Source organism: Tamandua tetradactyla, chromosome 3 (genome assembly GCF_023851605.1).
Source record: "Tamandua tetradactyla isolate mTamTet1 chromosome 3, mTamTet1.pri, whole genome shotgun sequence".
Classification (NCBI taxonomy): domain Eukaryota; kingdom Metazoa; phylum Chordata; class Mammalia; order Pilosa; family Myrmecophagidae; genus Tamandua; species Tamandua tetradactyla.
Genome location: NC_135329.1, coordinates 11,327,818 through 11,353,367, shown reverse-complemented (window position 1 = coordinate 11,353,367; position 25,550 = coordinate 11,327,818). Strand labels below are relative to the sequence as shown.

Below are 25,550 nucleotides of genomic sequence, written 5' to 3'. Positions count from 1 at the left end.
TCTGGGGTTGCTTGGTTTTTCCATCACATGCCAAAGCACATGGCAGCATCTTCTCCTTTCTCTTTGGGAGAAGCTTCTAGCTGCTCCCTGTGGCTTCTTCTTCTGTGTCCAGTTTCCTTTGCTTGTCAGGACCTCAGCCATATTGGACTAAGGCCCACACTCATTCAATTTGGACAGACCTTAGCTAATATCTTCGGAGGTCCTATTTACAAGCAGGTTCATATCTACAGGACCAGGGGTCGAGACCTGAACATGATTCAGTTCCCAACAGGCTGCAATGAACTTCCTGTTACCATATATACTTTGCTCACCTGTGAAATGTTTTTTTTAATGTGAAATAAAACATATAGGGTGCATGGGTTGTTCAGTGGTAGAATGCTCACCATTCATGCTGGAGACCCAGGTTAGATTCCCAGACCATGCAGCAAAAAAAAAAAGCACTAAATTTTAAAGTACATTGTTACAAGTAGTTATAGAATGAAGGGATTTTAAATTTTGATATGGGTTGCAATTCCACAATTTCATGTTTTTCCTTTTAGCTTCTCCAAGACACGGGAGACTGAAAGAAATGTCAATATACTGATTCAGCAGTCATAATTATTAATTCCTATCTTCTCTATTATAACTCCTTCTCCTTTGATCCTTCTCCCAATCTTTAGGGATATTTGGCTATGCCCCTTCTTATGCTGAAAAGGTGTCAACAAATGGGAAAGGGGAATGGAACTAGTGGATGTTCTTGTAGAGGCTGGCCCCTCTAGGTTTCAGGATTTATCTGGCCTAGGAACCATCTGGAGGTTACAGGTTTCTGCAAACCAAACTTAGTATGTAAATCTTTTGTGGAATCTCAAGTAGAGCCCTAGGTGTGCTTCAGGGTTAACAAGAATGATATAGGTTGGGGTTTGGCAAACCGTGGTAATTAGCAATAACTAGCTGAAGCCTGTATAAGAGTAGACTCCAGAATAACCTTTTGACCCTACTTGAACTCTTTTAGTCACTGATTCCTGATTGTGTTACGTTTCTTTTCCCTCTTTTCTTCAGGAAGGGCTTTGTTGATCCCACAAAGGGCTGAACTCATCCCTGGGAGTCATGTCCCACGTTGCCAGGAGACTTCCACCCCTGGATGTCATGTCCCACATGGGGGGGAGGGCAATGATTTCACATGCAGAGTCGGGCTTAGAGAGAGAGGCCACATCTAAGCAACAATAAGTTTTCTGGAAGTAACTCGTAGGCATAATTATAGGTAGGCTTAGCTACCCAGCTATAGAAATAAGTTCATAAGGGCAAACTCAAGAGTTTGGACTATTAAGTTGGGAATCTCTAATGTTTGAGAGAGTATCAGTGGCTTCCCCAGTGGGAAAGTTTAATAGTTCCATATTTTTTCTCCAGTCCCTCAAGGGGACTTTTTAAAAAGTTATCTACCCAACATACTCGGGGATGTATCTGGGTATTACATTAAGCTATACAGAATTACAAGTCCTTGTTCCCATTATGGACTCCATGTGTTTGTATTGTTCAAATGAACAATCCAGGCAGGTTGAGTGAGATTGCGTGCTACAGAAATTTAGGTTTTGGACAAAATGAACCTCTCTTCCTTTGGTATCATACACCTAGGTGAAACTCTGTAATGCAGACAATGTCATCTTTTGCCCTGGAATTTACCTTAATCCCTACCTGTTCAGCTTCACTCTTATCTCTAATTGAAGCCTTATATCTTTTTCGGTTTCTTTAACAGTTGTTGTACGTAGCAGTCCTGACTTCAGAGCTGTGGAACTCTAGGTGTCACACAGGTACCCAAAGTTCCTGGAAAATCCCAGGTTATACACATATAGCACTGCATCTCAGAATCTAGAAATAACACAACTCCAGACTAAATGTGACTGCCATAAGAGCTTACAATCTAGGCCACAATTTTCTTATAAGTATTTTCTAAAAGAGATCATGCAATATTTGTGTTTTTGTTCCTGGCTTATTCTGCACAACATAATGTCCCCGAGGTCATTCACCTTGTTGTATACCTCATGACTTCGCTCCTTTCTGTAGCCACACAATATTCCATCATATGATTACACTGCAGTTTGCCTTTCTGCTTCTCAATGTACCCTTCAGCCACCTCCATCCATTGGGCATCATGGATAATGTCCAAAATAAACAATCCATGTCTCACAGTATCCTCACTTAGCACAATCATCAACCCTTTCAATTGTAGACAATTTTCATTACTCCAAAGAGAAAAATAACAGATAAACACACCCTGACTAAATAGAAAATCTAAACCTCCCCTTAACTATTGTCCCTCCCCCACCTCCCATTTTTACACTGGTATTGCTGTGGTACTGTTGATGGCTTCCTGTTAACTATAGGCCAAAGCATGCAATGGTAGTTTTCCCTCTATACCCAAATTTTATAAACTCTTTGTACAAGATTCATACCTTTGAAATAGTTTATACATATTTATAGTATTAATCAGTAGGATACATGGCCCTGTATGCCCCCTTTCAATCATATTCAATTCAATATGGCAATATTACTTATAACCCCACTAACGAGCTACCATCACTTCTATCTATTCCCTTACATTTAAGTTAAACCTCATTAGGTAACTGTTCACACATCTCTAGCTTCATTGTAACTCTAGATCCCCTATATTCTGCATTATAAGTGGCTGAGTTTATCTTCACCAGGGTCATAACAGCGAAATCATCCGATATCCATCCTATTGTGTCTGGCTTATTTCACTCTGCATTATGACAAGTTTCATCCAAGTTATATGCTTCAGGATGTCATTTCGTCTTACTGCTGCATAATATTCCATCACATTTTCTTTATCTGCTCATCTGTTGATAGGCACTGGGTTTGTTTCCATATATTGGCGAATGTGAATAATGCTGCTATGAACACCGGTGTGCAAAGGTCTGTTCATGTCGTTGCTTTCAGCTCTTCTGGGTATATATATCAAGTAGTGCTATTGCTGGGTCATAGGGCAACTCAATATTTAGTTTCCTAAGGAACCGCCAAACAGTCTTCCATAGTGGCTGCACCATTATACATTCCCACCAGCAGTGCGTAAGTGTCCCAGTTTCTCCACGCCCTCTCCAAAATTTGTAGTTTCCTATTTAAGAGCAGTCATTCTTATAGGTGTGAGGTGGTATCTCATTGTAGTCTTGATCTGCATTTCCTTTATAGCTAATGAAAATAAGCATCTCTTCATGCGCCTTTTAGCCATCTGTATTTGCTCTTTGGAAAAATGCCTATTCATATCTTTGCCCATTTTTCAATTGGGTTGTTTTATGTTGAGTTGTATGATTTCTTTTGGTATACAGGATATCAAACCTTTATCCAGTATATGATTTCCAAATATTTTCTCCAATTGAGTGGGCTGCCTCTTCACCTTTTTGACAGTCTTTTCTTTTTTTTTTCATTTTAAAACATTTTTTATTCTGAAAAAGAACATATACACAACCCAAAAACCAATAATTTTCAAAGTACATTTTAACAAGTAGTTACAGAACAGATTTCAAAGTTTGGTATCGGTTATCATTCCACATTTTCAGATTTTTCCTTCTAGCTGCTTCAAAACAGTGGAAGCTAAAAGGAATATCATTATAGTGATTCAACAGTTGTTAAATCCCATCTTCTCTGTCATAACTTCTCCATTTTGTGTTTGTGATTTTTAGCTTTTTTTTTTTAATGGGCAGGCACTGGAAAATGAACCCGGGTCTCTGGCACGGCAGGTGAGAATTCTGCCACTGAGCGACCATCGCACTGCTCTTAACTTTTTTTTTACTGTGTAGTATAACATACATACAGAGCAAAGAAATAAAAAAGCAGTAGTTTTCAAAGCACTCTTCAACAAGTAGTTACAGGACAGATCCCAGAGTTTGTCATAGACTACCACACGATCCTCTTAAATTTTTCCTTCTAGCTGTTCCAGAATATAAGAGGATAGAGGGTTTAAACATTTTTTTTATCATCACAATCAACTTTTTTTCCTTCTTTTTTTTGTGAAAAATAACATATATACAAAAAAAAGCTATAGGGCAGGCCACAGTAGCTCAGTGGCAGAATTCTTGACTGACATGCCAGTGACCCAGGTTCAATTCCCAGTGCCTGCCCATGCAAAAAAAAAAAGCTATAAATTTCAAAGCATAGCACCACAATTAGTTCTACAATATATTTCAGAATTTGACATGGGTTACAATTCCACAATTTTAGGTTTTTACTTCTAGCTGTTCTAAAATACTGGAGACTAAAAGAGATATCAATTTAGTGATTCAGCATTCATTATTCATTTGTTAAATCCTATCTTCTCTGCATAACTCCACCATCGCCTTAAGGAAACAATGTGTCTCCCCTAAAAGCTTACAATCTAGGCTCCTGTTTTCTTATAAGCAATTTCTAAAGGTGACCATACCATTGTTCTTCTTTTGTTTCTGGCTTATTTTGCCTCACCAAATGTCCCACATATTCATTCACATCATCGCATGCTTCAAGACTTTGTTCCTTTTTGTAGCAGCATAATTTCATTCATAAGTATACACCATCATTTGCCAGTCTACTTCTCAGTCAGTGCATCCTTCAGTCACCTGCATTCAGTAGGCATCATGTGTAGGGCCCAAAGCCCACAGTCCATCAACCTTCTCAATTTTAGATAATTTCATTGTTCCCAAGAGAAAGATATCTCATTGTAGTGTTGATCTGCATTTCCCTTATAGCCAATGAAAATGAGCATCTGTTCATGTGCTTTTGACCTATCTGTATTTGCTCTTCAGAAAAATGCCTATTCATATCTTTAGCCCATTTTATAATTGGGTTGTTTGTTCTTTTGTTGTTGAGTTGTATGATTTATTTGTATATACAGGAAATCAAACTTTGTCTGATATGTGATTTCCAAATATTTTTTCCCATTGAGTTGGCTGCCTCTTCACCTTTCTGACAAAGTCTTTTGAGGCGCATTTGATTTTGAGGAGTTCCCATTTATCTATTTTTTTATAAAGCCATAGTGGTCAAAACAGCATGGTACTGGCACAAAGATAGAAGCATTGACCAATGGAATCGAATTGAGAGTGTATAAATAGACCAGCAAATCTATGGTCAACTGATTTTTTTTTTTTTTTGTATCTCTGTTCCGTATCTTTTTAAAAAAATTTATTTATTTATATATTTTTAAATACCAAAAAAACACCAAGCAAATGCAAACATTCCTGTTTTGATCATTCCGTTCTACATATATAATCAGTAATTCACAATATCATCACATAGTTGCATATTCATCAATATGATCATTTCTTGGAACATATGCATCTATTCAGAAAAAGAAATAAAATGAAAACAGAAAAAAATTTTTTGTATGATTCCACTTTTATGACCAGCATAAAGATATAATCAGAGGCTTATAATATAGAATGCAGGGGACTTAGAGATACACAGAAGCTAGGGATGTGTGAACTGTTAGCTAATGAGTTGAACTCCAGTGTAAGGTACTAGACAGGCATGAAGGTGGTTCTCTAGTGGGTCAAGAAGTAATTGAAGATGAACAAGATTGAAAGGTGTTGTATAGACCTACGTGTCCCACAGATTAACACTAGAAATATGAATTAGCTCTCTGAAGAATCACTTCAAAGATATGATTCTTGTGCAAAAAGTGTCTAAGTTCAGGGTACAGGGGGGGAACTGCTATTGAATGCTAAAACTGCTATTGAATGTTATGAGCTATGTTCAAAAGGAAATCATCAGCACTACCACAGCAACAGCAGAGGTAAATAATGGGGGGAGGGATAAGAGTTAAGAGGAGGTTTAGAGATCCTATTTGGTGAGGGTGTGTTTATTGGATTTCTTTTAGTAACGCTGTGTAGTTTTCTGTTTACAGGTCCTTTATGTCCCTAGTTAAGTTCATTCCTAAGAATGTGGTTCTTTTAGTTGCTGTTTTGAATGGAATTTTTTCCTTAACTGACTTCTCAGCTAGGTCATTGCTTGTGTATAGAATTGTTACTGATTTTTGCACATTAACTTCCTATCCTGCCACCTTGCTGAATTTGTTGATTAGCTCATGAATCTACTTTGCTGCAGATTTCTCAGGATCTTACAAGTATAGTATCATATGATCTGCAAATAATGAGAGATTTTCTTCTTCCTTTCCAATTTGGTTGCTTTTTATTTCTTTGTCCTGCCTGATTGCTCTAGCTAGAACTTCTAGCACAATGTTGAATAACGGTGGTGACTGTGAGCATCCTTGACTTGTTCCTGATCTTAGGGGGAAAGCTTTCAGTCTTTCTCCATTGAGTATGATGCTGGTTATCGGTTTTTTCAAATATTCCCGTTATCATATTGAGGTAGTTACCTTTGATTCCTATCCTTTGGAGTGTTTTTATCAGAAAAGGATGCTGAATTTTGTCAAATGCTTTTTCAGCATCAATCAAGATGATCATGTGATTTTTCCCTTTCGATTTGTTAATGTGCTGTATTACATCAAGTGATTTTCTTGTTTTGAATCATCCTTGCATTCCTGGTATAAACTCCACTTGGTCATGGTGTTTAATTCTTTTAATGTGTTGTTGGATTCGATTTGCTAATATTTAATTGAGAATTTTTTTCATCTATGTTCACTAGGGAGATTGGCCTGTAGTTTTTCTTTCTTATAGCATCTTTACCCGGTTTTAGTATTAAAATGATATAAGCTTCATAAAATGAGTTAGGTAGAGTTCCTTTTTCCTCAGCTTTTTGGAAAAGTTTGAGCAGGATTGGTGTTAGTTTTTTTGGAATGTTTGATAAAATTCCCCTGTGAACTTGTTAGTCAAGATGTAATGGAGAGGCTGGAGGGAACTGCCTGAAAATGTAGAGCTCTGTTCCAGTAGCCATGTTTCTTGAAGATGATTGTATAATGATATAGCTTTCACAATGTGATTGTATGATTGTGAAAACCTTGTGTCTGATGCTCCTTTTATCTACCTTATCAACAGACAAGTAAAACATACGGAATAAAAATAAATAATAGGGGGAACAAATGTTAAAATAAATTTAGATTGAAATGCTAGTGATCAATGAAAGGGAGGGGTAAGGGGTAAGGTATGTATGAATTTATTTCTGTTGTCTTTAATTTCTTTTTCTGAATTGATGCAAATGTTCTAAGAAATGATCATGATAATGAATATGCAACTATGTGATGATATTGTGAATTACTGATTATATATGTAGAATGGAATGATCATATGTTAAGAATGTTTTTGTTTCTTTCTTGTCATCTTTGTAAAAAAAATTAAAAATTAATTTAGAAAATTCCCCTGTGAAGTCATCTGGCCCTGGGCTTTTCTATGTAGGAAGACTTTTGATAACTGATTGAATCTCTTTACTTGTGATTGGTTTGTTGAACTCTTCTATTTCTTCCAAATAAGTATAGCTTGTTTGTGTGTCTCCAGGAATTTGTCCATTTCATCTAAGTTGTCTAGTTTTTTGGCATGTAGTTGGTTCATAGTATCCTCTTACTATTTCTTTTATTTCTTCAGGGTCTTTAGTAATGCCCCCCTTCTCATTTCTAATTTTGTTTATTTGCATCTGTTCTAGTTTGCTAGCTGCTGGAATGCAACACACCAGGGATGGATTCACTTTTAACAAAAGGGGATTTATTTAGTTAAAAATGTATAGTTCTTCACAGGAAAGACAGCTAACTTTCAACTGAGGTTCTTTCTTACAGGAAGGCACAAGGTGATCTCTGCTGGCCTTCTTTCCACGCCTCTGGGTTCCAACAATTTTCCCTGGGGTGATTCCTTTCTGCATCTCCAAAGGCCTGGGCTGAGCTGCAAGTGCTGAGATAAGGTATGCTGAGCTGCTTGGGCTGTGCTACGTTGCACTCTCTCATTTAAGCAACAGCCAATTAAATCAAACACCATTCATTATAGCAGGCATGCCTCCTAGCCGACTGCAGATGTAATCAGAGACAGATGAGCTTCACATGCCATTGGCTCATGTCCACAGCAATAGAACTAGGCACCTTCACCTGGCCAAGTTGACACCTGAACCTAACTACCACAGCATCCTCTGTCTTTTTTTGTCAGTCTTGCGAGTGGCCAGTCAATTTTCTCAAAGAACCAACTTTTGGTTTTATTGATTCTATCTATTGTTCTTTTGTTCTCCCATTCATTTATCTCTGCTTTAGTCTTTATTATTTCTCTTCTTCTATTTGCTTTGGGGTTAGTTTGCTGTTCTTTCTCAAGTTCCTCCAGGTTTGCTGTTAAGTCCTCGATTTTTACTCTTTCTTGTTTTTTAACACAGGCATTTAGGGCAATAAATTTCCCTCTCAGCATAGCCTTTGCCACATCCCATAGGTTCTGATAAATTGTATTCTCATTTTCATTCATCTCCAAATAGCTACTGATTTCTCTAGCAATTTCTTCTTTGACCCACTGGTTCTTTAAGAGTGTCTTATTTAATCTCCATATATTTGTGAATGTTCTCATTCTTTGTTGGTTATGGAGATCCAGCTTCATCCCATTGTGATCAGAGAAAGTGCTTTGAATAATTTCAATGTTTTAAAATTTATAAAGACCTGTTTTGTGCCCCAGCGTATGCTCTAATCCTGGAGAATGTTCCATGAGCACTAGAGAAGAATGTCTAACCTTGTGCTTTGGGGTGCAATGAACTCTATATATCTGTTAGGTCTAATTCATTTATCAAGTTATTTAACTTCTCTGTTTCCTTGTTGATCTTCTGTCTGGTTGTTCTATCTACAGAGAAGAATAGTGTATTGAAGTCTCCTACTATTATTGTTGAAACACCTATCACTCCCTTCAGTTTTGCCTATGTCTGTCTCATGTACTTTGGAGCTTCTTGATCGGGAGCATAAACATTTATGATTGTTATATGTTCTTGGTGAGTTGACCCTTTAATTAGTATATAGTATCCTTCTTTGTCTCTTGTGATGTCTTTATGTTTAAAGTCTATTTTGTCCGATATTAGTATAGCTACTCCTGCTCTCTTTTGGTTACAACTTGCGTGGAAAATCCTTTTCCATCCTTTCACTTTCAATCTATTTGTATCCTTGTGTCTAAAATGAGTCACTTGTAGGCAGCATATAGCTGGATTATGTTTCTTAATCCATTCTGCCAATCTGTATCTTTTTTTTTTTTTACATGGGCAGGCACCGGGAATCCAACCCGGGTCCTTGGGCATGGCAGGCAAGCACTCTTACCTGCTGAGCCACCGTGGCCCGCCCAATCTGTATCTTTTAATTGGTAAATTTAGTCCATTAACATTCAAAGTTATTACTGAAAAGGTGTTTCTTGAATCCACCATCTTATCTTTTTGTTTTGTCAGATCTATATATTCTTTTCTCTCTTTCTCTTTGTATTAAAATATGGAATGCTTCGTGAATTTGTGTGCCATCCTTGCACAGGGTGCATGCTAATCTTCTCTGTATCATTCTAATTTTGGTATATGTGCTGCCAAAGCAAGCACTGACAAAGTCTTTTGAGGCACAAAAGCATTTGATTTTAAGGAGCTCCCATTATCTATTTTTTTCTTTAATTGCTTGTGGATTGGATGTAAAGTTTAGGAAGCTACCTCCTATTACTAGGTCTTGAAGATGTTTCCCTATATTTTCTTCTAGGGTTTTTATGGTACTGCTTCTTATATTTTGTTCTTTGATGCGCTTTGAGTTGGTTTTTGTATGCCCTCTTTCATTCTACTCCAGTTCTCCCATGCCCATTTATTGAAAAGACTATTTTGTCCCAAATCCAGTTAGAGTGGATTTGGGGGCCTTGTTGAAGATCAGGTGTCCATCGATTTGGTGTTCTATTTCCGTTCTCTCAATTTGAAGGAGTCAATACTTCTATCTTTGTGCCAATATCATTCTATTTTGACGACTGTGGCTTTATCATAAACTTTAAAATCAGGATGTGTTAATCCTCCCTCTTTGTTCTTCTTTTTTTTAGGTCATTTTTAGCTATTTGAAGTCTCTTTCCCTTCTAAATGAATTTTGTAACTAGCTTTTCTAAGTCTTCAAATAGGTTTTTGGAATTTGTATTGATATTACATTGAATCTGTAGATCAGTTTGGGTTGACTTGACATCTTAACTACATTTAACCTTCCTACCCACGAGAATGGAATGTCTTTCCACCTATTTAGATCTAATTTGATTTCTTTTAGCAATGTTAAGTAGTTTCCTGTTTAAAGGTTTTTTTACATCCCTAGTTAAGTTTATTCCTAAATACTTGATTCTTTTAGTTACAATTTTGAATGGATTTTTTTCCTTAATTGTCTCCTCAGTTAGATCATTACTCGTATATAGAAACATTACTGTTTTTGTACATTAATCTTGTATCCTGCCACTTTACTGAATTTATTAGCTCAAGTACCTTTGTTTTAAATGTCTCAAAAATTTCCAAGTATACAATCATATCATCTGCAAATAATGAAAGTTTTACTACTTCCTTCCCAATGTAAATAAATGCCTTTTCTTTTTCCTGCCTGATTGCTCTAGTTAGAACTTCTAGTACAATGTGACTAATAGTAGTGACAATGGACATCCTTGTCTCATTCCTGATATTAGAGGGAATGCTTTCAATCTCTCACCGTTAAGTATGATACTGACTGCGGGTTTTTCATATAGGGCCTTTATGATATTGAGGAAGTTTCCTTTGATTCCTTCATTTGGAAGTGTTTTTATCAGAAAAGGATGCTGAATTTTGTCTAATACTTTTTCAACATCAATCCATACGATGATGTGATTTTTCCTTTCGATTTGTTAATGTGCTGGATTACATTGATTAATTTTTTGTGTGTTGAACCACCCTTGCAATTCTGGAATAATACACCACTTCACCGTGGTGTATAATTCTTTTAATGTATCACTGGATTTGATTTGCTAGCATTTTGTGGAGAATTTTTCCATTATGTTCCTTAGGGAGATTGGTCTGTAGTTTTCCTTTCTTGTAGCATCTTTACCTGGTTTTGGTACTAGGGTGATGTTAGCGTCATAAAATGAATTAGGTAGTCATCCTTTTCCCTCAATTTTTTGAAAAGTTTGAGCAAGATTGATGTTAGTTCTTTTTGGAATGTATGAGAAAATTTTCAGGCGGTGCACCAGTGGCCAGGTGACAGAATTCTTGCCTGTAATGCCCCACGTTCGATTCCCAGAGCCTGCCCATGTAAAAAAAAAAAGTAATAAAATAAACTCCTGTGAAGCTATCTGGCCTTGGGCTTTTCTTTCTAGGAAGATTTTTTTTATGACTGATTGAATCTCTTTATTTGTGTTTGGTTTGTTGAGATCATCTGTTTCTCTCAAGTCAATGTAGGTTGTTCACGTGTTTCTATGAATTTGTCCATTTCATCTAAGTTGTCTAGTTGGTTAGTGTATTCTTGTCCTAAAATCTAAATCCTCTTATGATTTCTCTCTATTTCTTCAGGATCTATGGTAATGACCCCTGTTCTAGTTTGCTAGCTGCCGGAATGCAATATACCAGAAACAGAATGGCTTTTAAAAAGGGGAATTTAATGAATTGCTAGTTTACAGTTCTAAGGCTGAGATAATGTCCCAATTACAACAAATCTACAGAAATGTCCAATCAAAGGCATCCAGGGAAAGATACCTTGGTTCAAGATGACCGATGAAGTTCAGGGTCTCTCTCACATCCGAGAAGGCCCATGGTGAACACAGTCACAGTTTCTCTCTCGGCTGGAAGGGCACATGGCAAGCAAGGCATCATCTGCTAGCTTTCTCTCCTGGCTTCCTGTTTCATGAAGCTCCCTGGGAGGCATTCTCCGTCTTCATCTCCAAAGGTCGCTGGCTTGTGGACTCTCTGCTCTCTCTGAATAGCTTTCATTCTCCAAAATGTTTTCTCTTGTATAGGACTCCAGAAACTTATCATGAGACCTCAGTGGAAACTCTGCTTGTGGGCTTGATGGATCTGGCAGCCCTCAGTGAGCCTAATTTTTAATGTTATTAAATGGGTACGTTATTTATTTATCTCTATTTCTCTAAGTCCTGTCATAAGAAATTGAGTCAACTTCTAAGATAAACATGATACCCCTCAATAGGACCACTGAGAATAAAAAATAATCCACCTAAATTAAGAATTTTCTGAGTTTATTTGATTTCCATGATTATGTTAAAATTTACTATTGATCTGGCACTAGGTTTTATTGGATTAGAGATAATACCAATCTTATCTCACAGGGTAGTTGGGAGTTTGAAGTAATTATCAAGTCATTCCACAGTCCTTTCTGGGTTAAAAACTGTAATGAAAACATTTTCTGTTTGTTTTTATATATTCATCTTTGTTGTTGTCATAAAAACAATTTCTTAAATTTAAAATTGTTTCATGAAAAAACAAAGATTCAGATATCTACAAAAGGCCTCTGGAGGTCCCTTTAAGTACCACAAATCTAAGACTGCCTGTTCCACAGCCCATAGCTGTGCTTCCAGGCCTGAGTCAGAGAGTAAAATTCAATTAAATAAAATAAATATTTATTTAATGTGGTCTATATGCCAGGCACCATACTAGGCAGTGGTGTAGCAAATGAATCAGACAGATTTCTTGTCCTCAGAGAGCTCAGATTTATTTGGGAAGCTATCTGTGTAAACAAAGAAAGGTATAATGCCAAGTACAACTACAGAATTCTGTATAAAGTGCATAGGCTGAAGAGAGAAGGGTTTGTTTGACTCTATGGAAGAAGTATGATCTCAGAAGACACCTTACACTGAATAATGGTCCCTAAAGTTAGCCAATTATATGGCAAAAAGGACGTTGCTGTGATGATTAAATTAAGAATCTTGAGATGGGCAGATTATCCTGGATTATCAGACTGGACCCAAAATGTAATCACCAGTGTTCCTAAAAGAGGGAGGCAGAAGGAGATTTGACTATGGAAGAAAAGAAGTGAGGATGGAAGTAAAAGTTTAGAGTGATGGGAGGAAGCGGTCACCATTAGACTGTGAGTGGCCTCTAGAAGCTAGGAAATGCAAGGAAGCAGCTTGTGCCATAAAGCTTCCAGAAAAAACAGTCTTGCCAACATCTTGATTTTAGCCCAGTAAAACTGATTACAGACATCTGGCTCCCAGAATATAAGAGAATAAATTTGTATTGTGTTAAGGCAAGAAGTTTGTGGTAATTTGTAACAGCAGCAATAGGAAACCAATACAGAATGTTTCCCAGAGAACAAGGCTGATGTCTGTTCAATGTAGTTTTAAGGGACAAATAGGAATTCACTGAGCAAAGGATGGAAAAATAGTCCAAAGGAGACTGAACTCTCCTTCTCTCCGCCTTTCCAATATCAAAAGACAAGAGCTTGGACCATAAAAACCCATGATTTTTTCATCCCATGTTTGTGACAGATGCCTCACTCTTTACCAGTTAAGAGTTGAAGTTTTCCAAAGTGAGTGTTATTTTCTTCCCTTTGTTTCATCTCTGTCTTTGAAATTTGAAATTTAATCTTTATTTTTACAAAGTTTCTTACATCTGAGCGAGAAAAGAAGAGACTCTCCAGGGAGAACATTCTTAAGAGGGTAAATGAGAAAAGTATAGAGAGAATCAGATAGGAATGCTTGTTTATTATTAGAACAAGCTTACGTGAGAGGGCAAAAGACCTTTCCAAAAACAAATAAAGGAACCTCTTTCTTATTTGTTAGGGTCTATGAGACAAATAGTAAAAATAAATAAATAAATAAGAAGAAGAACTCTAAACTGGATGCAAGTGAAATGATGAGAAAATAAGTTAATGCAACACAGAAACACAGGAATATATATATATGAATATGATAGAGACCATATATGGAGAACTCCAACATGTACAGAAGAAAATAAAGAGATGATGCTGAAACAATGTTTGAAAACATAATAGAGAAGAACTATTAAGTATTGAAGAAAGACATTGGTCTTCAAATCTAAACAAGTAAGCTTTTAGGACCAGAAGAGAATTACACATTGAGACACATCATAGGAATTTCTTTTTTTTTTTTTTACATGATAGGGATTTATGTACAATATCAATGATAAAGAGAAAATTGTAAATGTTACCAGAGATGGGGGAAAGAGGGAAGGAGGAAAGTAGAATACCTATGAGTAAGAAGTAAGACTGATAAAAGGCTTCTCTGTCAACCTAGAATTTTATCCCCAGCCAAACTATCATCCAAGAGTAAGGGCAAAGTGCATTTTTATATACCAGGAACAATAAAGGGATTTTAAAAAAAATCACCCACACATTCTCACTGAAAGACCTGTAAATACGATTTATAAAACTGCTGAGGAAAACTTCCACTTATGGCCATGAGAGAATAACAGGGATAAGGTTTACCCTCCACCCTTAAACATGTAGAAAACTAGGCAAAGTATATGAAACAATGGTCTTCAGACATCGGACAACAGATTGTACAGGATAGTGACTCCTGAGAGAAGGGAAACAAATGAGATAAAGCATATGAGTACCCCCACTTACTGCAAGGAAATAATAATTAAATCACTGTTCTAGTTTGCAAGCTGCCAGAATGCAATATGCCATAAATGGAATGGCTTTTAAAAAGGGGAATTTAATAAGTTGCACGTTAACAATTTTTAGACTGTGGAAATGTCCCAATTAAAGCAAGTCTATAGAAATGTCCAATCTAAGGTATCCAGGAAAAGATACCTTGATTCAAGAGGGCCAATGACGTTAGGGGTTTCTGTCTCAAGTGGAAAGGTACATGGTGAACATAATTTCTCTCTTGGCTGGAAGGGCACATGGTGAACACAGTCACGGCTTCTCTCTCAGCTGGAAGGTCACAGAGTGAACACAGTGTCATTTGCTAGCTTTCTCTCCAGCTCGCTGGGAGGCGTTTTCCTGCTAACACTTTTTAAAGTCACTGGCAGGTGGACTCTCTGCTTCATGGTTCTGCTGCATTCTCTGTTGTGGCTTTCTTGTGGCTCTGTCATCCTTCTCTGCTCTCTCTGAATCTCCTTTCTCCAAAATGTTTCCTCTTTATAGGATTCTAGTAAACTAGTCGAGACTCACCTGGAATGGGTGGAAACACGTCTCCACCTAATCCAGTTTAACAATCACTCTTGATTGAGTCACATCTCAAGGGAGATGATCTAATTAAAGTCTTAAGCATACAGTACTGAATATGGATTAGAAGAAATGGCTGCTTTCACAAAATGGGATTAGAATTAATTAATGGCTTTTTAAGGGTACATACATCCTTTCAAAAAAGCACAGTCATCTTTTAGAGAGAAGGAACCCAAAACAGAGCCTGACAATCTTATTCATGGAGAAGAGAATTTGGAGTTCAGAGAAACCAAGGTGGCTAGAATGTGCAAGGTAGAATACTAGGGAGAATGGAACTGCATACAGAGAGAAATACAGATATCTACAGAAGGATGCCTTCAAATTTTTGGTTGAGTACTGAGCTGAACATGCATGTGAGGAAACCATCAGGGCTGGAAAAACAACCACTGGAAAGGAGTAGGAAGAACAATTTTCCAGAATTCATGTAGGTCTGAGATTAATTTGTGTTCTCATAAGTCAAAAAAAGGAAGGCCTCCCAATGCATAGGGTATCTAAGTCCTCAGAAAGGTTTTACTTCAGTAGCAGAGCCAAATTTGCTCTATAATAAAGACTATTCTGAATCTCTCCTAACACACCTTAAAACTAAATCTCATAAGGATCTGTTCCCAAGTAACATAATTATGTTTCAGAAAAAAGTCCAACAATAACTAAAGGAATTCAAAACATTTTAACACACAACAAAGTAAAATTCACAATGTCTGATTAGAATTATGAGGCATGGTAGAGTGTATAATGATAGTGACTAAATGCACAAATTTTAAAATGTTTTTGCATGAGGAAGAACAAAGGAATGTCATTACTGCAGAGTGTTGAAAATAGATGGTAATTAATATTTAAAAATTTTAAGTTATGCGTGAGACTAAAGCAAAAAACGTTTATGTGGTACAAAATTTATATTTTGACTAGTGCAGTTCCTAATATAACTTATGTGGACAGGTTAATTGAACACCATAAGTACATGGAACCTTGAGTAGGACATAAGATTTTGTAGGTTTGTCCAGAGTGATGCCCCAGTAAATCCCAGAGTGATTTGAACAGTGAGTAAAAAAAATATCTGCAAAGTCCCCTTGGGAAAATGGTGAGAAAGGTGGAAATCCAACTTCCCCAAGTGGAAAATTCTTGATATTCCCACAAGCAGTGGGGACAATCAAAGCAATAGGCTGAGCCCCCAACCTTGGGGTTTGTTCACATGAAACTTAATCCCACAAAGGATAGGTCAAGCCTACTTAAAATTAGGCCAAAGAGTCACCCCCAAGAGAACCTCTTTTGTTGCTCAGATGTGGCCTCTCTCTCTAGCCAACACATCAAGCAAACTCACTGCCCTCCCCCTGTCTACATGGGACATGACTCCCAGGGGTGTGGACCTTCCTGGCAATGTGGGACAGAAATCCTAGAATGAGCTGGGACTCAGTATCAAGGGATTGAGAAAACCTTCTCGACCAAAGGGGGAAGAGTGAAATGAGAAAAAAAAAAGTGTCAATGGCTGAGAGATTCCAACAGAGTCAAGAGGTTATCCTGGAAGTTATTCTTACGCATTAAATAGATATTACCTTGTTAGTCAAGGTGTGGTGGAGAGGCTGGAGGGAACTGCCTGAAAATGTAGAGCTGTGTTCCAGTAGCCTTGTGTGTTAGTTAGATTCAGTTGTCAACTTGGCCAGGTGAGCATACCTAGTTCTGTTGCTGCGGACACAAGCCAATGGTACGTGAACCTCATCTGTTGCTAATTACATCTGCAGTCGACTAGGAGGCGTGTCTGCTGCAACGAAGGACGTTTGACTTAATTGGCTGGTGCTTAAATGAGAGAGCGCAATGTTGCACAGCTAAGCAGCTCGGCATTCCTCATCTCAGCACTTGCAGCTCAGCCCAGGCCTTTGGAGATACAAAAAGAAGTCACCCCGGGGAAAGTTGTTGGAACCCAGGGGCCTGGAGAGAAGACCAGCAGAGACCATCCTGTGCCTTCCACATAAGAAAGAATCTCAGTGGAAAGTTAGCTGCCTTTCCTCTGAAGAACCAACAAAATAAATCCCCTTTTATTAAAAGCCAATCCATCTCTGGTGTGTTGCATTCTGGCAGCTAGCAAACTAGAACACCTTGCTTCTTGAAGATGATTGTATAATGATAGAGTTTTCACAATGTGACTGTGTGATTGTGAAAGCCTGTGTCTGATGCTCCTTTTATCTAGCTTATCAACAGATGAGTAAAACATATGGAATAAAAATAAATAATAGGGGGAACAAATGTTAAAATAAATTTAGATTGAAATGCTACTGATCAATGAAAGGGAGGAGTAAGGAGTATGGTATGTATGAATTTTTTTCTGTTGTTTTTTTATTTCTTTTTCTGAATTGATGCAAATGTTCTAGGAAATGATCATGATGATGAATATGCAAGTATGTGATGATATTGTGAATTACTGATTATATATATAGAACGGAATGATCATATGTTAAGAATGTGTTTGTTTGTTATACTTTTTGAAAAAAAATTTAAAATTAATAAAAAAAAAATTACCAGGCATGGAAAGAGTAGGAAAATAAGAGCCATAGCCAGGAGAATAAACCAATCAATAGAAACTGACCCAGAATTTACACAAATGATGGAATTAGTAAACAAGGACATTAAAACAAGCTATTATATATCCCATATATTCAGGAAGGTAGAGGAAGGCATGATCATGATAAGGAGGAAAAAGGAAGATATAAAATAAAGACCCAAATAAAATGTTTGGAGATGAAAAAATATAGTATCAAAACTGAAAATGTACTGGATGGGATTAACAGCAGTTAGCTACTACAGAAGAAAAGATTAGTGAACTTGATAAAGCAACAGAAACTATCTAAAATGAAACATACAGAGAAAAAAACTGAAAAAAAATGTACAGAGCATCAATAAACTGTGGGACAATATCCAACAGCCTAACATACATATGACTGGAGCCCCAGAAAAGAGCAGGAGGAACAAAAGTCTTTGAAGAAATAGTAAAAAATATTCCAAATATGAGGAATACCCATAGTTCCAGGAATCTCAATGACCTAAATAGAAGAAACAAGAAGGAAATCACATCAAGTTACATCATAATAAAATTGCTCAAGACAATAAGAGATGTAGAGAAAAATCTTAAAAGTTGCCAGAAGTGAAGAAAAACTACTTGAAGATGTGAGAGAAGATGTACGATAAAATAAATAACAGTGAACATAGAGATTGATAATATTTGTTGGCAAGTATAAATATTGATCATAAATATGAGATTTGTTTTGTGTTAAAAAAAATTGCCACTTTTAGGTATATACCCCAAAGAATTGAAAGCAGGGGCCAAACACTTGTATACCAATGCATAGCAGTATCATTCACCATAGCTAAAAGCTGAAACAACCCATGCCAATCAACAGATCAATGGATATACATACATTGGAATATTATTTGGCCATAGAAAGGAATAAAGTTCTGATACATGCTACAACCTAAATGAACCTTGAAAACATTGAGTGAAATAAGGCAGATACAAAAGGGTAAATATTCCATGAATCCACTTATATGACATATCCAGTATAAGAAAATTTGTAGGTACAGAAAGCAGATTACAGTTTACCAAAGGCTGAGGAGAGGGACAATGGAGGTTTTTGTTTAAAGGGTATAAAACTTATGTTTTGGGTGTTGAAAAGGTTTTGGTAATGGATGGTGGTGACAGTAGACCAATATTGTAATTAATGCCACTGAACTGACACTTGAAGGTAGTTAAAATGCAAAGTTTTAGCTTATGTATATGTTACCACATTAAAAACAATAAAAAGAAAAAAAGTTGAAACTGAAACTTAAGATAATCATAACAAGATTTAGGTCTTAATTAGCTAGATAAAACTTGCGATCTTTTCAAGATGTATTAGAAATATTTAATAATGCTGGATTTTATAATAGATATTTATAATTAAGGGTTACTGTTAAAATGGTAATGAAAATTGCTAAAATAATAGAAATACTCTCTAAAGTTTCTAGCTAGCAGAAGAAAAAGGTAAGAATATAGGAAACTTAATAAATCCATGATAAGGCAGGAAATGAGAAAAAACAAGAAGCAAAGAAAAAGAATGGTAAAGATAAAACACAAGGTGGAGCAATAAATCCAAATATGTCAGGACTCAAAGCAAATGTTAGACATTATTCAAAACAAATGTTAACATATTGAACTCACTTATTAAGGCAGAAACTTTCAGGTTGGAGTCTTTAAAAATCCAGCTGTATGTTATGTGAGATACATTTAAAATATAATAACCCATGTTGGGCCACAAAACAAGTCCTATTAAACTTTAAAAGATTGAAATCATATAATGGGATGAAACTAGAAATCACAACAATAGGAAAACTGGAAAATTCACAGATACATGGGGAAATTAAATAATACACTCCCAAACAACCAACAGATCAAAGAAGAAATCACAAGGGAAACTAGAAAATACCTTGAATGACTAAAAATGAAAGCACAACATACCAAAATTTTTTTTATTTATTAATTTAAAAAATTAACAACAAACAAAAATATTAACATATAATTCCATTCTACATATATAATCAGTAATTCTTAATATCATCACATAGTTGCATATTCATCATTTCTTAGAACATTTGCATTGATTTAGAAAAAGAAATAAAGACAACAGAAAAAGAAATAAAATGATAACAGAAAAAAAAAAGATTATACATACTATACCCCTTACCCCTCGCTTTCATTTATCACTAGCATTTCAAACTAAATTTATTTTAACATTTGTTCCCCCTATTATTTATTTTTATTCCATATGTTCTACTCGTCTGTTCATATGGTAGATAAAAGGAGCATCAGACACAAGGTTTTCACAATCACAGGGTCACATTGAACACACCAAAATTTATGTGATACAGCAAAAACATTGTCAAAAGGGAAATTTATAGAAATAAATGCCTACATTAAAAAAACACACAGTAGAGCTGTGTTCCAGTAGCCATGTTTCTTGATGATGATTGAACAATGATATAGCTTTCACAATGAGACTCTGTGAATGTGAAAACCTCATGTCTGATGCTCCTTTTAGCTACTATATCAACAGAAGAGTAGAACATATGGAATAAAAATAAATATAAGGGGAACAAATGTTAAAATAAATTCAGGTTGAAATAGTGGTAAATGAAAGCTGGGGTAAGGGGTATGGTACATATAGTTTTTTTTTCTCTATTATCATTTTATTTCTTTTTCTATTGTCTTTTTATTTCTTTTTCTAAATCGATGCAAATGTACTAAGAAATGATGAATATGCAACTATGTGATGATATTAAGAATTACTGATTGTATATGTAGAATGGAATGATATTTAAATGTTTTGTTTGTTAATTTTTTTAATTAATAAAAAAGTTAAAAAAAACTCAAATCAATAACTTAATGGTATATCTTAAGGAACTAGAAGAACAAACTAAATCCAAAGCTAGAAGAAGGAAGAAAATAATAAAGATTAGAAAGGACATAAATGAAATGGACAGTAGAAAACCAATAGAGAAAATCTACTAAGATCAAGAAAATTGACAAATCTTCAGCAAGAATGTTTAAGAAAAACAGAAGACTCAAACTACAAAAACCTGAAATGAAAGTGGGACATTATTACCAATTTTACAGAAATAAAAAAGGATTATAAGAGAATACTATAAACAATTGTATACCAACAAATTGGATAACCTCAATGAAATGGGCATTATAGACCTATAATAAGGAGATTGAATTAGTAATTTAAAATCAGCCAGCAAAGAAAAGTCTAGAACCAAATGGCTTTGTTGGTGAATTCTTTCAAACACTTAGAGAATAATTAATGCTAATACTCAAACTCCTCCAAAAAAATGAATGAGGAAGGAACACTTCCTAATTCATTCTTTGTGGTTACTATTACCTTGATACCAAAGCCAGATAAGGGACTACAAGAAAATAAAACTAAAGGCCAATATCCCTATGACTAGAGATACAAAATTCCTCAATAAAATACTAGCAAATCAAATTCAGCAGCATATTAAAAGAACTATGCACGAGGACTAATTTGGATTTATCCAGAATGCAAGAGTAGTTCAACATGTGAAAATCAATGAATGCAATGATTATATATCAATAATGCATTTCACTACATTAATAGAATAAAGGGGAACAACTTGCATGATCATCTCAATTGATGCAGAAAAAGCATTTAACACAATCCAACATGCATTCATGATTTAAAAAAAAAAACATAGCTGGGAATACTCAACATGACAAAGACCACATATGAAAAATCTACAGCTAACACAATACTCAATGGTGAAAGACTGAACGTTTTCCCCCTAAGATTAGGAATAATACAAGGATGTCTGCTTTCATCATTTTTCTTCAACATGAAACTGAAAATTCTAGCCAGAGCAGTTACATAGGAAAAAGAGATAAAAGACATCAAAACTGGAAAGGAAGGAGTAAAATTATCTGCAGATGACATGATCTTACACATAGAAAACCCAAAAGAATCCACACACACATACATAAGCACACACACATAAATCTGTAAGAGCTATCAAACTAATTCAGCAAAACTGCAGGATATGAAATCAAATGCAAAAATCAGTTGCATTTCTATACATTAGCAATGAGTAGCACAAAAAGGAATTTAAGAAAACACTTCTACTTAAAGTAGCATCAAAAATAGGGTTGGGCCCACGATGGTGGTGCAGTGGCAAGTTCTCACCTGCCATGTCAGAGACCTGGGTTCTATTCCCAGTGCCTGCCCATGCAAAAAAATTAAAAAATAGTAATAATAATGAAAAAGTATTTAGAAATAAATTTAACTGAGAAGGCAAAAGATTTGTACACTGAAAAGTACAAACGTTGCTGGAAAATTAAAGAAGACCTACATACATGGAAAGACATACAATATTCATGGACTGAAAGACAATATTGTTTGGATGACAATACTACTCAAAGATATCTATAGATTCAATGCAAACCCTATCAAAATGTCAGCAATGTTTTTTGCAAAAATGGAAAAACCCATCCTAATATTTCTATGGAATTTTAAGTGGTCTGGAGTAGAACTACTACTACTTAGTAGGACTAACACCTCCCAATTTCAAAACTCATTGAAAAGCAAGTACTCAAAACAGTACGATACAGGTAAAGGGTATAAACCAATGGGGTAGGATAGCACACTCCTATCCTGGGATAGGACAGTATAAACCCTCACACGTATGGCCAATTGATTTTCGACTACAGAGCAAAGACCATTCAATGGGGGAAAGTGGAAACCAGACATCTATATGCAAAAGAATGAACTTGAATCCTTACCTTATTCCACATAAAAAACTTTAAGAGCCAAAATTATAATACTCTTAGAAGAAAACATAGGGAAAATCTTCATGATTTTGGATTTGGCAATGACTTCTTAAGTATCACACCAAAAACATGGGCAACAACAGAGAAAACAGATAAACTGGGCATCAAAATTAAAAACTTAAAAAAAAATTTAAAAACTTCTGTGCATCAAATGATGCTATCAAGGGAGTTAAAATCAACCCACAGTATGGACATATGAGTAAAACATATGAATTAAAAACAAATAAATAATAGGAGGAACAAATGTTAAAATTAATTTAGTAGATTGAAATGCTAGTGATCAATGAAAGGGAGTGATAAGGAGTATAGAAAAAAATAGGGGAAACAAAGGCTAAAATATATTGGGTAGATGGAAATACTAGCAATCAATGAGAGGGAGGGGCAAGGGGTATGGTATGTATGAGTTTTTTTCTTTTTTCTTTTTCTGAATTGATGCAAATGTTCTAAGAAGTGATCATGGTGATAAATATACAATTATGTGATGATATTGTGAGTTATTGATTATATATCAAGAATGGAATGATCATATGGTAAGAATGTTCGTATTTGTATGTTGTTGTATTTTAAAAACATAAAAAATAAATAAAAAATCAACCCACAGAATGGGAGAAAATACTTGCAAATCTTATATCTGACAAGGGATTAATATCCAGAACAAAGTACTCCCACAACTTTACAACAAAAAACCAAAATATCTAATAAAAGACTGGGCTTGAACAGATGTTTCTCCAGGGAAGACATATAGATGGCCAATAAGCAAATGAAAAGACACTCAACATCATCAACCATTAGAGAAATGGAAATCAAAACTACAATGGGATACCACTTCACACCCATCATAATGGTTATTAAAAAAAGACAATAACAACAACAGAAAACAGCAAGTCTTAGTGAAGATGCAGAGAAATAGGAGCCCTTGTACATTGTTGGTTGGCATATAAAATGGTGTGCAGCTGTCGTGGAAAACAGTTTAGTGCTTCTTCACAAAGTTAAATGTAGAATTACAATACAACTCATGAATTCCACTTCTAGGGGTATAACCCAAAGAAGTTAAAACAGGGATTCGAATAATACTTGTACACCAGTATCATTCACAATAGTGAAAAGCTGAAAAAAAACATGTAAATACCCATACCAATCAACAGATGAATGGATATACAACATGTGGCTTATATATGCAAAGGAATATTATTTGACCATAAAAAGAAATGAAGTTCTGCTAAATGCTACAACATGGATAAACCTTGAAAACATGCTAAGTGAGATAAGAACAATACAAAGGACAAGTATTATATGATTCTCCTTATATGAGATAGCTAGAATAGGTAAATTCCTAGGAACAAAAAGTAGAACAGAGGTTACCAGGGCCTGGGGGATGTGGGGGTTGGGGAGTTATTGCTCAATTTTTTGGGACGATGAAAAAGTTCTGGAAATGGTAGTGATAGTTATACAACATTATGAATGTATTTATTGCCACGGAACTGTACACTTAAAAATGGTTAAATTGGGCGTGCCACGGTGGCTCAGCAGGTAAGAATGCTTGCCTGCAAAAAAAAAAAAAAAAAAAAAAAAAAAAAAAGAATGCTTGCCTGCCATGCCCGAAGACCCGGGTTTGATTCCCGGTGCCTGCCCATATTAAAATAAAAAAAAAAAAAGGTTAAATTGGTAAATTTAAAGTTATATACATTTTATCACAATTAAAAAAAAATGTAATAACCCAGGTAGTTTAAAAACACAGGGAGTCTTCGGGGAATGGTAAGAAAGGGGGAAAATTCAACTTCCCCAAGTTGAATTCTTGATAGTCTCAAAAGCAGTGTGGACAACCAAAGCTATAGGCTGAGCCCCCAATCTTGGGGTTTGTTCATATGAAACTTAATCCCACAAAGGATAGATCAACCTACCCAAAGTTAGGTCTAAGAATCACCCCCAAGAGAACCTCTTTTGTTGCTCATATGTGGCCTCTCTCTCCAGTCAACACAACAAGCAAACTCACTGCCATCCCCCTGTCCATGTGGGACATGACTCCCAGGGGTGTGGACCTTCCTGGCAAGGTGGGACAGATATCCTAGAATGAGCTGAGACTCATCATCAAGGGATTGAGAAAACCTCTAGAACAAGTTGAGACTCAGCATCAAGGGATTGAGAAAACCTTCTTTTTTTTTTTTATAGGAAGGCACCGGGAATCGAACCTAGGTCTCCCTCATGGCAGGCAAGAACTCTGCCACTGAGCCACCGTGGCCTGCAGGAGAAAACTTTCTTGACCAAAAGGGGGAAGAGCAAAATGAGACAAAATGAAGTGTCAATGGCTGAGAGATTCCAAACAGATTCGAGATGTTATCCTGGAGGTTATTCTTACGCATTAAATAGATATCACCTTGTTAGTCAAGATGTAATGGAGAGGCTGGAGGGAAGTGCCTGAAAACGCAGTGCTGTGTTCCAGTAGCCATGTTTCTTGAAGATGATTGTATAATGATACAGCTTTCACAATGTGACTGTGTGATTGTGAAAACCTTGCGTCTGATGCTCCTTTTATCTAGCTTATCAACAGATGAGTAAAATATATGGAATAAAAATAAATAATAGGGGGAACAAATGTCAAAATAAATTTAGATTGAAATGCTAGTGATCAATGAAAGGGAGTGATAAGGGGCATGGTATGTATGAATTTTTTTCTGTTGTCTTATTTTTTCTGAATTGATGCAAATGTTCTAAGAAATGATCATGATGATGAATATGCAACTATGTGATATTGTGAATTACTGATTATATATGCAGAATGGAATGATCAAAAGTTAAGAATGTTTGCATTTGTTTGCTGTTATATTTTTTTAAAAATTAATGAAAACAAAACAAAAAACACAGGGAGTAATGGGTAAGGAGAAGCAGGCCAAAGATATTAGATATCATTGACAGAAGCCAGGACTCAGACATATCCACAGCAGTGGAGAGGAAGCCATTTTGGTGGACAGGATAGCAGGATTCCAATTTTTGTTCTTTGGTCCCTAGCAAATTATAGTGCGCATCTATTACAAATGTGAGGCCATTTGTCACTTTGTCTGTGATCCTCGCTGTAAGCATTTTGGCCTAGTGATGACTAAAAGCAGCAGCAGAACTTTTATAAGTAGCACACTACAGTTCTCCTGTGCCAATCTG

General features: G+C 35.9%; 1 protein-coding gene and 1 non-coding gene across 2 annotated transcripts in view; both read right to left on the bottom strand.

The window, feature by feature from the left end:
* The window catches only part of NRBP1 (nuclear receptor binding protein 1), a 40,026-nt gene that overhangs the window by 12,462 nt on the left and 2,014 nt on the right, over positions 1-25,550 (bottom strand). The gene's annotated exons all lie outside the window — the stretch shown is intronic.
* Positions 9,341-9,447, bottom strand: LOC143678450 (U6 spliceosomal RNA). The gene has a single exon (XR_013173260.1). It is a non-coding gene; the product is annotated as a U6 spliceosomal RNA (small nuclear RNA).